The 15,324-nt window shown below is 55.1% G+C and overlaps 1 protein-coding gene across 3 annotated transcripts in view; it reads right to left on the bottom strand.

The window, feature by feature from the left end:
• Nucleotides 1-15,324, bottom strand: part of ZBTB46 (zinc finger and BTB domain containing 46) — a 90,526-nt gene that overhangs the window by 49,895 nt on the left and 25,307 nt on the right. The window lies entirely within an intron of this gene.

Below are 15,324 nucleotides of genomic sequence, written 5' to 3' on the forward strand. Positions count from 1 at the left end.
GGGTCGCTGCCCAGCACCGGGACAGGGCTAGAGGGAGCTCAGGCCCTGAGGATGCCAGCACCCTGGACGTCTGAGACATGACTACGGTCTCTGGGTACCCCTCATCAGAAGAAAGCCCTGCCTCACAGAGTCACGGGAGACGTGGAATCGTTTCTGAATCAGGTGCACCCTGCCCCAGAGTCTCTCCTGTCTCTCCTTAGACTCAGGGATGTGAGTCCTCAGCCTGTTCTCGTCTGTTGGGGCCACTCTAACAAGGGGCCATCGCCTGGGAGGTTTAAACAACAGAAATTTATTCTCAGGTCCAGAATCAGGATGTCAGCCGAGCTGGGAGTGCCTGTTCCAGCCCCTCCCCAAGCCGGCGTTCTGTGAGGACGCATCGCACGAGCTCTGCCTCCATCTCAACACAGCTTCTCCCGGGGTGCACGTCTGTGTCCAAATGTCACCTTTTCACAAGGATGCTGGTCGTCCGGGAGTAGGTCCAGCCCCATGTTCTTGTCTTAATTAATCACATCCACAGTGACCCTGTTTCCAAAAAGGTCACATTCTGAGGTCCTAGGGGGCTAGAACTTCCACAGACGAATCATAAGGGGACACACTCACCCCACAGCCCTGCCTGGGAAGGAAACAGTGGTTGAGTCTCTCCTGTTACAAACTCAATTTTCCAGCTGATGAGTCAAGCAGGACTCACCTGAAATGCTAAATGTGTTTAATAGGAGAAAACTAAGCAAACGCTGGAATATTCCATGTCCTTCCTGCAAGGAGCCCCCACACGCAGCCCTCATGGGGGACCAGGCCGGTCAAAAGTTCTGAAATGCATTATTATTCAACCAGGGCAGCTTAAAATCAGTTATGTACTCAGAGATTTTATAGTTAAAAAAACAATACAATTTTCATTTGAGAAAAAAGTTATCTGTTCACTAAGAGGAAAAAAGTAACAATCTTTTGCAGTGGCATGATCTCGGCTCACAGCAGCCTCCAACTCCTGGGCTCAAGCAATCCTCTTGCCTCAGCCACTCGAGTAGCTGGGACCACAGGCACACACCCCAATGCCTGGCTAACTTTTTCATTTCTTGTAGTGACAGGAGTCTTGCTTTGTTGCCCAGGCTGGTCTCAAACTCTTGGGCTCAAGCGATCTTCCCACCTCAGCCTCCCAAAGCACTGGAATTACAGGCGTGAACCACCACACCCTGACAAAACTGATAATCTTCAAAAGAGATGAGTCGGCTATGGAAGTATTAAGAATACACATAATCTCTCTAAGTCCAGAACAGGGAAGTTCTGGGAGAATACTTGAATTTACATTTCAAATTTGATAATCCCTCAGCATCAGAAATCTGCTCATGGGGCCACGTCAACCCCACTGTAGTAGAAGAGCAGCTGCAAACCCCAAAACAGAAGCACCCGGGGCCACTCAGGGCCTTGAGCTTGCAACCTGTATTCTGTGTGGGACGTATCTGCCCTGGCCTGGAGGAGTCTACCATCTAATGGACACACCTGGCCACAAGACACACCCCTGTTCACAGGGCACACCTGTGGGCAGACAGGCGCACTCATGGGACACACCCGTTCACAGGGCACAGCTGTGGACAGAGGCGCACTTATGGGACAGACCCCTGTTCACAGGACACACCTGTGGGCTGACAGCTGCTTCCACAGAACACACACCTGTTTGCTGGGCACACCTGTGGCTGCTGCACAGGCTCACAGGCACTTGGTACATCTCAGGTCCCCGTGTGGCAACCCCCATGTGTGAGGTGCCCCTTCAGAGAGGAGCTCCCGATCCACACTGGGGCACAGGTGTCAAGTCTCCAAAGAGTGGGTGCCGTGGGCTGCAGGGTCCAAGGGGCGTCTGCAGCTGCACTGATGTCAGGCTGCCCAACAGTTACCCTAGACCCTCAGAGGGACGCCGCCTCTGCTGTCTCCTCCAAAGGCCACCTCAGTTTTTTCTGAGGCTTCTTGGTATTTGCTTTACTTATACGTCATGAATCTCAAGATCCTTCCCTTCAAAGAAAATCGCTTATGAAACAGGCATCAGCATAACCACTCTGGTGACCACAACAACCTGAAGTCATGCTCCACACTCACAAGCTGCATCACCGTGCAGGTGCTAGGGGCACAAAGCCACGCATGGCTCCGCCCCAACCACGGATAAACAGGTACACAGGCCACTGGGCAGTTACACCGGGCAGGCTCCGCCCCAGGTGCACAGGCTGCTGGGCAGTTACACCATGCAGGCTCCTCCCCAGGTGCACAGGACGCTGGGCAGTGACGCTGGGCAGTGACGCTAGGCAGTGACACAGGGCAGGCTCCACCCCAGGTGCACAGGACGCTGCCCACGGTTACATCGTGCAGGCAGTGAGGGGGGCTGCATGGGGCCTGTCCTGCCAGGCAGGCAATGCACCAGCACGCTGTGCTTTTGGGGGCCATTTCAAATCCCAACAGCCACCAGGAGACGGGGAGGTGTTCTCCACAGTGCACGCTAAGGAACTGAGGGCCTCAAAACCAGCACAGCCAGGAGGGATTCAACGGCAAGCCTGTGCTTCCAGCTCCAAAGCCTGGGTGCTCCCACCCATCGTGCCATCCTGTGCTGGCACGAGGTCTGCCAACCCTCCCTGGGTCCAGGGAGCAAGGTCATGCACCTGTCACCAGCAGAATGACCACCTGCAAACAGGCTCCGCCAAACGGGGCTTCTAGCCTCCTCCTCCCTGGGTCAGCTGGAACGGAGGAAGAGGGACCTTCCCAGCCTCTAGGGCCATCTTGGAAGTGGTGGTGCCCATCCCACATCCTCTCTCCAACAGACTCCAGAAGGTGACGAGTGTCTGTCATGAGCCTCTGAGAACTGTGAACAGGCACGCTGCTGTTGAGGACACACGCTTCCCACTCACTCCAGCCCTCTCACGTGAGGACGAATGTGCCCTGGTCACAGCCTGGATAGATCCGGTTTCGCAGGACGCAGAGCCAGGAAATCTGAAGACCATGATGCACACACTCCATTTGCTGCACTGTGTGTTCAAAGTATTAATTTAGGGCACAGAGTGGGGTTATTTTTCCCTGCGTCCCTAAGGAGCTTTGCTGGGAAGGCTGTTTGTTCTAATAAAAATGTAAAACAGCAGGTGATTCAGGCGGTGGCGTGAGACGAGGAGGGCGGGACGCTTTGGGTGCCCCCTGCTGGCAGCGCCTGGCACGCAGCATCCCAGGCCTCCAGCTCCTCCCCCAGGGCCTGTCCCTGGGTCGAATTCCAAATAACTCAGCCAGCATGAACCACCCTCTCAAACATCAACTCACACTGTTTTACCACATTCACACTTGATCTCTCCGTTTTGCCTCTGACTTAAAACCTGCATTTCCATTAGGCTCCATTTAAATCTTTCATTTAAAATTTTGCTTAAGGCCCAGTGTGGTGGCTCACACCTGTCATCCTGGCACTTTGGGAGGCCGAGGCGGGCGGATCACCTGAGGTCAGGAGTTCGAGACCTGCCTGGCCAACATGGTGAAATCCCATCTCTACTAAAATACAAAAATTAGCAGGACATGGTGGCAGGCGCCTGTAATCCCAGCTACTCGGGAGGCTGAGGCAGGAGAATCACTTGAACCCGGGAGGCAGAGGTTGCAGTGAGCCGAGATCGTACCATTGCACTCCAGCCTGGGCAACAAGAGTGAGTCTCAATAATAAAAATAAAAAAAATTTAAAAAAAAGGAAAATAAAATTTTGCTTAAAATGTAATCTAACAGGCCAGGCACAGTGGCTCAGGCCTATAATCCCAACACTTTGGGAGGCTAATGCAGGTGGATCACTTGAGGTCAGGGGTTCCAGTCCAGCCTGGGCAACATGGTGAAACCCGGTCTTTACAAAAAGTACAAAAATTAGCTGGGCATTGGCTGGGCGCAGTGGCTCACACCTGTAATCTCAGCACTTTGGGAGGCCGAGGTGGGTAGATTACCTGAGGTCAGGAGTTCGAGACCACCCTGGCCAACATGGTGAAACCCCGTCTCTACTAAAAATACAAATATTAGCTGGGCATGATGGCAGGCACCTGTAATCCCAGCTACTCAGGAGGCTGAGGCAGGAGAATCGCTTGAGCCTGGGGAGCGGAGCTTGCAGTGAGCCGAGATCGTGCCACTGCACTCCAGCCTGGGCGACAGAGTGAGACTCTGTCTCAAAAAATAAAAAATTTTTTTGCTGAGCGTGGTGGTGCACACCTGTGGTCCCAACTCCTAAGGAGGCTGAGGTGGGAGAATCACTTGAGCCTGGGAGGCAGAGGGTGCAGTGAGCCGAGATGGCGCCAATGATCTCCAGCCTGGGCAACAGAGTGAGACTCTGTCTAAAAAAAGAAGTAATTAATAGATAAATCACCATTTTAAAGTAGAAGCAAGATACCCTTGGCTCTAGAATCAAACTGCCGGTGGCCAGGAGTGCTCCGGGGAAGACAGAGGTGGCCACAGCCATCTGTCCTGACCAAGTTTAACTCAGCTACTCTAAGAACTGTTCTACATAGGCTGGGCGCGGTGGCTCAAGCCTGTAGTCCCAGCACTTTGGGAGGCCGAGACAGGCGGATCACGAGGTCAGGAGATCGAGACCATCCTGGCTAACACGGTGAAACCCCGTCTCTACTAAAATATACAAAAAAAAAAAACTAGCCGGGCGAGGTGGCGGGCGCCTGTAGTCCCAGCTACTCAGGAGGCTGAGGCAGGAGAATGGCGTAAACTCGGGAGGCGGAGCTTGCAGTGAGCTGAGATCCGGCCACTGCACTCCAGCCTGGGCAACAGAGCGAGACTCCGTCTCAAAAAAAAAAAAAAAGAACTGTTCTACATAATTATTTTGGTGAAACTGTTTTGTTTTCAGACGAGGTGTCACTCAGTCACCCAGGCTGGAGTGCAGTGGCATGATCAGGGCTCACTGCAGCCTCCACCTCCCAGGCTCAAGCAACTCTCCCACCTCAGCCTCCTGAGTAGCTGGGACCACAGGTGCAAACCACCACACTCAGCTAATTTTTTTTTTTTTTTTTTTAACTTCTCAGAGACAGGGTTTCACCATGTTGCCCAGGCTGGTCTCAAACTGCTGGATTCAAGCCATCCACCAGCCTCGGCCTTCCAAAGTTCTGCAACTACAGGCATGAGCCACCACGTGTGGCCTGGTGAAACTAATTTTTTTTTTTTCTTTTAGATGGTGTCTCACTGTTGCCCAGGCTAGAGTGCAGTGGTGCAATCTCCGCTCACAGCAACCTCCACCTCCTGGGTTCAAGTGATTCTTGTGCCTCTGCCTCCCGGGGAAGCTGGGATTACAGGTGTGCACCACCACACCCTGCTAATTTTTGTAATTTTAGTAGGGACACGGTTTCGCCATGCTGGCCAGGCTGGTCTCGAACTCCTGGCCTCAGGTGATCCTCCCACCTCAGCCTCCCAAAGTGCTGGGATTACAGGTGCGAGCCACCGTGTGGCCTGGTGAAACTAATTTTTTAATGGGAAAACGTTTTGAACAGACACATCACAAAGAAGAAACGTCAGCAGGCAGACATGGACAGAGGCTTCCCCAGCTGTCAGGGGAGTACGCCCGGAACCACACGGAGCTCCCCGATGAGAGTGGCCGGGACTAAGAGGCAAGACCACACCATGTGTCCTCGAGGACGCGAGCACCTGGAGCCTGCTCAGCTGCTGGGAGCACATGGAATGGTGCAGCCGCTGTGGAAAACAGTTCAGCAAAGCTGAATAGCACAGGACCCGACAACTCCGGCACCCGCCAGAGAAGCAAAACCACCTGTCCAGAAAGACTCGTGCGCGAACGTTCACACGAGCTTCGCTCAGAAAAGCCAAGGTTTGGGAACAACCCAAATGTGCAAACGTGCATCAACAGGTGAGCAGGTCACCACAGGGATGCTTCCAAACCACAGAGGCAGCTCAGGCACAAGAAGGGGCTGCTGGGTTCCGTCCCAGCCTCGCGCCCTGGGACACCTCCCTGCTCAGCCTTCCGTCCCCCCATACAGGTCACATCCACGCCACACGGATTATCCCGCAACTATTATGCTCAGTAAGAGAAGACAGTCACCAAGGCGGGTGTGCGATTCCCTTTATAGGAAACTCTACACAGAAGTGAGTCCACAGTGGCAGACGGCCGGCCGGGGACTGCCTGGGCTCAGTGGTGGGGAGAGGCTGCGGGAAGCTCCTGGGATGATGGGGAGGGCCTGTGTATCCAAAACCACTAGCAGCGCCACCCAAGAGTTCGAGCTCATCAAATTATACTTGTTAAACAAGTGCCGTTTGTTGCATGTAAATTATGCCTCAGTAAAGGATTAGAAGCTTAGTTTTGTAAAAATATTCTTCCTCAGCTATAATCCTGTGCTCATCCATCCAAGGACCTCGCTGCCATTTGTTACAGTTTGAACACCCCGCCCCCGCCCCCCAAATTCATGTTGAAGTCCTAACCCCTCATACTTCAGAATTCTATCTTATTTGGAAATAGGTCGTTGCAGATGCAATTAGTTAAATTAAGCTGGGGTCGCTGGGGCTGGACACAGTGGCTCACACCTGTAATCCCAGCACTTTGGGAGGCCGAGGTGGGTGGGTTGCTTGAGGCCAGGAGTTTGAGACCAGCCTGGTCAACATGGTGAAACTTCGTCTCTGCTAAAAATACAAATATTAGCCAGACATGGTGGCACACGTCTGTAATCCCAGCTACTCAGGAGCTGGGATTCCTGCTGAGGCAGGAAAATCACTTGAACCAGGAGGCAGAGGCTTCAGTGAGCCGAGATCGCGCCACCGCACTCCAGCCTGGGTGACTAGAGTGAGACCCTGTCTCAAAAAAAAAAAAAAATGAGGTTACTAGGGGCCCCTAATCCAGTATGATGGGTACCCTTAAAAGGGGGAGAAATTTGGACACAGGCTGGCGGGAAGCGGCAGCAGCGGAAGCCCTGCCAGAGGCTGGAGAGAAGCCTGGAACAGACCCCCCCAGCACCCTCCCAGGAACCACGGCTGACGCCCGAACCTTAGACCCCCAGCACCCTCCCAGGAACTGCGGCGGGACGACGCCCGAACCTCAGACCTTCAGCCTCCGGGACTGGGGGAAATAAATGTCTGTTGTTTAAGATGTTCCCTTTGTGGCCCTTTGACATGGCAGCCCCAGGTCACTGACACCCCGTTCCTACCACCAAAGAGCACGATACCACAGACGCCAACAGGAGGAAACACGTTTGTTTACGGGCAGCTCTGTCCACTCTCACCAAGAAACCCCCCAACCCACTCCCCCAGGGCACCATCCCGGCAGGAACCAGGGTGGGCACCATCCCCCAGGGTGCCATCCTGGCAGGGACCAGTGTGGGCACCATCTCCCAGGGCGCCATCCCGGCAGGGACCAGTGTGGGCATCATCCCGGCAGGAACCAGGCATGGGCACCATCCCCCAGGGCACCATCCCGGCAGGAACCAGGGTGGGCACCATCCCCCAGGGTGCCATCCTGGCAGGGACCAGTGTGGGCACCATCCCCCAGGGCGCCATCCCGGCAGGGACCAGTGTGGGCATCATCCCGGCAGGAACCAGGCATGGGCACCATTCCCCAGGGCGCCTCGCCAGCAGGGACCAGGCACCACCCCTCACACCAAGGCGTTCATGGTTTACCTTCTTCTGAAAAAATCAAGGTTAGGACATGAATTCTGTGGAACTTACACAAATGAAATTTCACGTACGTTATATTATCATTGTTCGTGGTTGCATTTCAAATTTTTTTTTTTTTTTTTGAGACAGTGGCCGGATCTCAGCTCACTGCAAGCTCCACTTCCCGGGTTCATGCCATTCTCCTGCCTCAGCCTCCCTAGTAGCTGGGACTACAGGTGCCCGCCACCTCGCCCGGCTAGTTTTGTATTTTTAGTAGAGACGGGGTTTCACAGTGTTAGCCAGGATGGTCTCGATCTCCTGACCTCGTGATCCGCCCGTCTCGGCCTCCCAAAGTGCTGGGATTACAGGCTTGAGCCTCCACGCCGGCCTGCATTTCAAAATTTTTAAGTGAGCTCCTGACTAGAAAACTCTCCAAGACACATTAGCAGAGGCGTCTTTCGACAGCGAGACAGGTGGTCCTGTCCATGTCATCTCCAGACCGTCCACGTCATCTCCAGACTGTCCACGTCATCTCCAGCGAGCAAGTGGGAGCTGGCAATGAGGACTTGAGATTTTCCACAAGGCAGCCCCCATGTGACCATCTGAAGATGCAAAGCCATGTCTGGCGGCCCCGGGCTGCCCAGGTCTCCGTCAGCGGCCCTGCCAGCCCTACCCCTCCCTGCCCGCTGGCCCCTTTCAGTTCCTTCACCTCCAACCCAGCTCCAATGCCCAGGCCGCCGCCTCCGCCTTCCCGAACCTGACGACCGTCACTTCCTTCTTTTTGTTTTTGTAATGGGGTCTCACTCTGTCTCCCAGGCTGGAGTGCAGCAGAGCAATCTCGGCTCATGGCAGCCTCAACCTCCCAGGCTCAAGGGATCCTCCCACCTCAGCCTCCCGAGCAGCTGGGACCACAGGCGCATGCCACACGGGCTAATTTTTTTGTTTTGTAGAGACAGGTTTCCCTCGCATGGCCCAGGCTGGTCTTGAATTCCTAGACTCAAACGAACCTGCTGCCCTGGCCTCTCAAAGCTCTGGGATGACAGGCATGAGCCACTGCACCAACATGACGTCACTTCCTTCTGCCGGGCGTCCCCAGAGCACAGCACACTTCCCCTTTCCAAGCACCCCTCACTGCCCCGTGCTGCCGTCTCAGCCACCAGGGTCTTGGTGGGCCGTGGGGTCCCTGAATGGATGGGCTTCCACTCCCACCTCAGCAGCTCCAGGCCTCAGCATCCCTCCAGCTTCAGCCAGGTGCCCACCAGTCATACACAGGGGAAGCCTGGAGCAGTGCCTGGCTCGGGCCATGTGTGAGGGTGGCAGGGGTGCCCGAGATGGACACGAGGTGTTCTGGGCACCCAGGAGGGGGCGGGGGCAGCTGAGCTCCTAGTCGCTCATTTGGGTTGTGGAGGGGACGTACAGCAACACACTGGAACAGGTCAGATCTGTAAAGGCGAATGCTGCCATGAATCACAACAGCGGTCTTGAGCCCTCTCAGCTGATGGACACAGCCTCCTCCTCCTCCAGGAAGCCCTCCCGGGTGTTACTGTTCTTACACTGACAGCACACACCTCACCTCGCTGCCTGACACTGCCCTGCCCTCCTCTCAGCCCAGGGACCACATCTCAATGCTGGACAGGCCCAACACATACACTTGAGGTCAACAAAACCACAGTACCAGGCCGGGCACGGTGGCTCATGCCTGTAATCCCAGCACTTTGGGAGGCCAAGGCAGGTGGATCACCAGGTCAAGAGATCAAGACCAGCCTGGCCAACATGGTGAAACCCCATCTCTACCAAAATTACAAAAATTAGCCATGCGTGGTGGGGGGCGCCTGTAATCCCAGCTACTCAGGAGGCTGAGGCAGAAGAATCGCTATAACCTGGGAGGCGGAGGTTGCAGTGAGCTGAGGTGGCGCCATTGCACTCCAGCCTGGGCAACAGAGTGAGACTCTGTTTCAAAAAAACAACAACAAAAATAACTACACGATTTTTTTTTTTTTCCTCAGAAGGAGTCTTGCGCTGTTGCCAGGCTGGAGTGCACTGGCATGACCTCAGCTCACTGCAACCTCCACCTCCTAGGTTCAATCGATTCTCCTGCCTCAGCCTCCCGAATGGCTAACATTACAGGTACGCACCACGATGTCCGGCTAATTTTTGTGTTTTTAGTAGAAACGGGGTTTCACCATGTTGACCAGGATGGTCTCGATCTCTTGACCTCATGACCCACCCGCCTCGGCCTCCCAAAGTGCTGGGATTACAGGCATGAGCCACCGTGCCCAGCCTGTGGTACCTTTTGAACATTAAATCTGCAATACTGATTTACGGTATTTCATACTAAGTGCTGATAGAAGGTAAAATGAAACAGCAGCCGGGCAGGGTGACTCACACCTCTAATCGCAGCACCCTGAAAGCCTGAGGTGGCAGGATCACTTGAGCCCAGGAGTTGAAGGCTGCAATCAGTGAGCTCCGATTGCACCACTGCGCTCCAGCCTGAGCAACAGAGCGAGACCCCCTCTCTAAAGAAAACAAAAAAAAGACACAGGGAGGAGAGAAAGTCATGTGACCACAGGCAGAGACTGGAGTGACGAAGTCATAAGCCAAAGGATGTCTGGAGTCACCAGGAGCTGGAAGAGGCAGGAAGGACCCTGTCTGGAGTCTCCAGAGGGAGCGTGGCCCTGAGACGCCCCGAGTTCCAGCGCTGGACTCCGGAACTGAGAGGAGAAGCCTCTGCTGCTGTGAGCTGCCCAGCAGGTGGTACTTTTCACAGCAGCCCCAGGAAACTAATACACAAAGTCATGCATCAACTTTTTTTTTTCCTTTTATTTTGAGACAGAGTCTTGCTCTGTCGCCCAGGTTAGAGGGCAGTGGCGCGATCTCGGCTCACTGCAACCTTCAGCTCACTGCAACCTCTGCCTCCCGAGCTCAAGCGATTCTCGTGCCTCAGCCTCCCAAGTAGCTGGGATTATAGGCGTACGCCACCACGCCCGGCTAATTTTTTTTTATTTTTAGTAGAGACAGGGTTTCACCATGTTGGCCAAGTTGGTCTCGAACTCCAGACCTCAGTGCTCCACCCGCCCCTGCCTCCCAAAGTGCTGAGATTACAAACATGAGCCACCATGCCTGGCCCCAACTTTAAAAAATATTGTAATTTTCTTACAAAGCTAATCAGCTGGCAGAGGAAGGTGGCTCACACCTGTAATCCCAGCCTTTTGGGAGGCCAAGGCGAGCAGATCACCTGAGGTCAGGAGTTCGAGACCAGTCTGGCCAACATAGTGAAACCCTGTCTCTACTAAAAATAAAAATTAAAAAATAGCCTGGAATGGTGGCGGGCACCTGGAATCCCAGCTACTCAGGAAGCTGATGCAGGAAAATCGCTCGAACTCGAGAGGCGGAGGTTGCAGTGAACCGAGAACATGCCACTGAACTCCAGCCCGGGCAACAAGAGTGAAACTTCATCTCAACAACAACAACAACAAAAAAGCAAGCAAGCTAATCAGCTTAACAAGGCAAGAAAACTATTTGTGTACATTTTAAATGACATACACTGTGACCTGAAATGGTAACTTCAAAAAAATAAAATAAAACTTAAATAAGAAAGTTGTAATACCTGCTAAGAATAAAGGCAACGCTATGCTCTCAAGGAATATGATAGAATCTTTTTTTTTTCTTGAGATGGAGTCTGGCTCTGTCACCCAGGCTGGAGTGCAGTGGTGCGACCTCGGCTCACTAAAACCTCCACCTCCCCGGTTCACGCCATTCTCCTGCCTCAAGCCTCTCGAGTAGCTGGGACTACAGGCGCCCGCCACCACACTCGGCCAATTTTTTGTATTGTTAGCAGAGACGGGGTTTCACTGTGTTAGCCAAGATGGTCTCGATCTCCTGACCTCATGATCCACCCACCTTGGCCTCCCCAAGTGCTGGGATTACAGGCGTGAGCCACCACACCAGTTGGGATTGGTGTTAATTCTTCTTAAAATGTTTGATAGAATTCAACAGTGAAGTGATACATACAATCATATATATACAGAGAGAGACTTTTGTTGGAAGTTTATTGACTACTGATTCAATTTCTTTATTGAAATTGACTTTTCTTTTTGGAAGCTAAAAAGTACAATAACTGGGCCAGGAGCAGTGGCTCATGCCTGTAATCCCAGCACTTTGGGAGGCCGAGGCAGGTGGATCACGATGTGAGGAGATCGAGACCATCCTGGCCAACACAGTGAAACCCCATCACTACTAAAAATACAAAAACTTAGCCGGGCACAGTGGCAGGTGCCTGTAGTCCCAGCTACGCAGGTGGCTGAGGCAGGAGAATGGCGTGAACCCGGGAGGCGGAGCTTGCAGTGAGCCGAGATTGTGCCACTGCACTCCAGTTTGGGTGACAGAGTGAGGCTCCGTCTCAAAAAAAAAAAAAAAGTACAATAACTGTAGCGAAAGTTTCTGAACTTTTCTTTCATTGGAAGTTTTTTGACTACTGATTCTTTATTTGTTACAGGTCTATTCAGATTTTCTGTTTCTTCTTGAGTCAGTTTGGTCTGGCTCTGTTGCCCAGGCTGGACTGCAGTGGCACCATCTTGGCTCACTGCAACTTCTACCTCCCGAGTTAAAGTGATTCTCCCACCTCAGCCTCCCCAGTATCTCGGACTGCAAGCGCCCGTCAGCATACCTGACTAATTTTTGTATTTTTAGTAGGGACGGGGTTTCACCATGTTGGCCAGGCTGGTCTCAAACTCCTGGCCTCAAGCAATCTGCCTGCCTCAGCCTCTCGAAGGCTGGGATTACAGGCATGAGCCACCACGCCTGGCTAACGTTTTTGTATTTTTTTAGTATAGACGGGGTTTCACCGTGTTAGTCAGGACGATCTCCTGACCTCGTGATCCACCCGCCTCGGCCTCCCAAAGTGCTGGGATTACAGGCTGAGCCCCGTGCCCGGCCTCCAGCTACTCCATTTTTTAACATTTTGCCGCGTCTGTTTACATCAAGCGATATGGTGGAATCCCTAACCAGTTACTTTTTGCTTAAAAGTTGTACTAGTCCAAAACAAGCGAAGCCACCCATCTGTTCCAGGCAGCGGGTCTGGCTTACGGGCGCTGCCTCAGGGCTCGCTCCCCCTCCGAGCAGGTCTCACTCCCCGAGCGGGGCTCGCCGGGTGTCCGGCCTCCGAGGCGATGTGCCAAGTCCCCACCTTGTGCGGCGCAGGCCGTTCCCACAGGGGACACTCACGGAAGTTGAACGCACCTTCCGGAAGCCGAACGGCCCTTCCCACAGGGGACACTCGCGGAAGTTGAACGGACCTTCCGGAAGCCGAACTGCCCTTCCCACAGGGGACACTCGCGGAAGCTGAACGGACCTTCCGGAAGCCAAAGGGCCCTTCCCACAGGGGACGCCCGCGGAAGCCGAAGGGCCCTTCCCACAGGGGACGCCCACGGAAGCCGAAGGGCCCTTCCCACAGGGGACGCCCGCGGAAGCCGAACGGCCCTTCCCACAGGGGACACTCGCGGAAGCTGAACGGACCTTCCGGAAGCCAAAGGCCCTTCCCACAGGGGACGCCCGCGGAAGCCGAAGGGCCCTTCCCACAGGGGACGCCCGCGGAAGCCGAAGGGCCCTTCCCACAGGGGACGCCCGCGGAAGCCGAAGGGCCCTTCCCACAGGGGACGCCCGCGGAAGCCGAACGGCCCTTCCCACAGGGGACACTCGCGGAAGCTGAACGGACCTTCCGGAAGCCAAAGGGCCCTTCCCACAGGGGACGCCCACGGAAGCCAAAGGGCCCTTCCCACAGGGGACGCCCGCGAAAGCCGAAGGGCCCTTCCCACAGGGGACACTCGCGGAAGCTGAACGGCCCTTCCCACAGCGGACGCCCGCGGAGGCGGAACGGCCCTTCCCACAGGGGACACTGGCGGAAGCTGAACGGACCTTCCGGAAGCCGAACGACCCTTCCCACAGCGGATGCCCGCGGAAGCTGAACGGACGACGGGAGGTGGCGTGGATGAGCAGCAGCCGCCTGAGCAGTGAGGAAACCCGCGGACAGCGCGGTAAGGACCCCACCCAGACCACTGGATTTCACCGCCGGCCGCCTTCGACGAAGGAGTCCTCAGTCTCCACATCCGCAGGGCACAGACGGAGGGGGGTCCGCGGGGCCCCAGCGATGAACCCGTCAGGGGTCCCCTGTACCCTGTAGGCCGGTCAAGCCATCCTTCCCAGCCCTTGCCGCGTGGGGCTGAGCGCAGGGCTGGGCCCGGAAGGCAGAGGCCACAGAGCTCCGGGCTTCAGTGGGGCCTGGGGCCGGAAGCGGGGCCAGGGCGGGGGTCACGGACCGGGTCATCCAGCCCCACAAGGAGTCTCAGCCCCAGCGGGAGGCAGAGGGAGGCCAGTCTTCCTCCTAGGGCAGGGCCTGGGCTCCAGGGCAGGGTCACCTCCCGCCCCTAAGCGAGTCCTGCTTCCCCATGAGACCCAAGCTCCTCCAGCCTGGGTGGGAGGGAGACAAAGCCTCCCCAGGGAAGGCCCTCCTCTGTCAAGCACTCAGCCTGGACAGGCTCCAATGCCACCTGAAGAAATAAAACTCCGCCGGGCGCGGTGGCTCACGCCTGTAATCCCAGCACTTCGGGAGGCGGAGGCGGGCGGATCACGAGGTCAGGAGATCGAGACCATCCTGGCTAACACGGTGAAACCCCGTCCCTACTAAAAATACAAAAAATTAGCCGGGCATGGTGGCGGCGCCTGTAGTCCCAGCTACTCGGAGGCTGAGGCAGCAGAATGGCGTGAACCCAGGAGGCGGAGCGTGCAGTGAGCTGAGATCCGGCCACTGCACTCCAGCCTGGGTGACAGAGCAAGACTCCATCTCAAAAAAAAAAAGAAAAAGAAATAAAACTCCATGATTCATGAGGTAAGACCTGGGAGCTGCCAGGTCTCAGGGTCTTGGAGACACCCAGGCAAGGACAGCTCGGTGCTCCGCGGCTGCAGAGGCACTCAAGGGGCTCTCCACGTTCCCCTTCGCAGGGACCTGGGGTACTTCGTCGTGGGCTTGGCCAAATGGGCACTAAAGGTGCAGGTTCGGGGAAGCCAAGAGGGCCAAGGTCAGTAGCCCTGGGGGCCCCGCACAGCATTTCCAGTCCTCATGACCTTGTCTGTTCCAAGAATGGGGTCCTGGGGCTTGGCACAGGCCTGCTGGGGTGGTGGCCCCACATCTCGCCTGTGTCTCCCCATATTATGCCCAAGGGAGCAACAAAGGCCACCCCTGGGTCCAGTCCTCAGGAACTCACAGGAGCCCTGAGGTCAGAAGATAGCAGCGCCCTCACGCCATCCTCAGCAAACCTGCCAGAGCCCAGCAGGTGGAGAGGACTCCAGGGGACAACAGGAGCCCCACTACCTCCCTTCCTCTCCCCTCTTCTCCCTTACAAAGTTAGCCATGTGATGGCCAGTGTGACTTAACTCGATACAATTTTAAAGATTTCTGGAAAAGACTTAAAAGACACGTGCTTGACAGTGAGAAAAGATTTCAAGGCTGGGCGAGCCTGGTGGCTCATGCCTGGAATCCCAAAGCTGAGGGAAGCCAGGACAAGCAAATGGCTTGAGCCCAGAAGTTCAAGACCAGCCTGGGCAACATGGTGAGACCCCGTCTCTACAAAAAATAGAAAAAATTAGCCTGGCGTGGTGGTCCACACCTGTAGTCCCCGCTACTCCGGAGGATGAAGCGGGAGGATCCCTTGAGCCAGGAGGTCGAGGTTGGAGTGAGCCAAGATC

The sequence above is a fragment of the Trachypithecus francoisi genome, unplaced genomic scaffold, assembly GCF_009764315.1.
Source record: "Trachypithecus francoisi isolate TF-2019V2 unplaced genomic scaffold, Tfra_2.0 Lachesis_group21, whole genome shotgun sequence".
NCBI lineage: Eukaryota > Metazoa > Chordata > Mammalia > Primates > Cercopithecidae > Trachypithecus > Trachypithecus francoisi.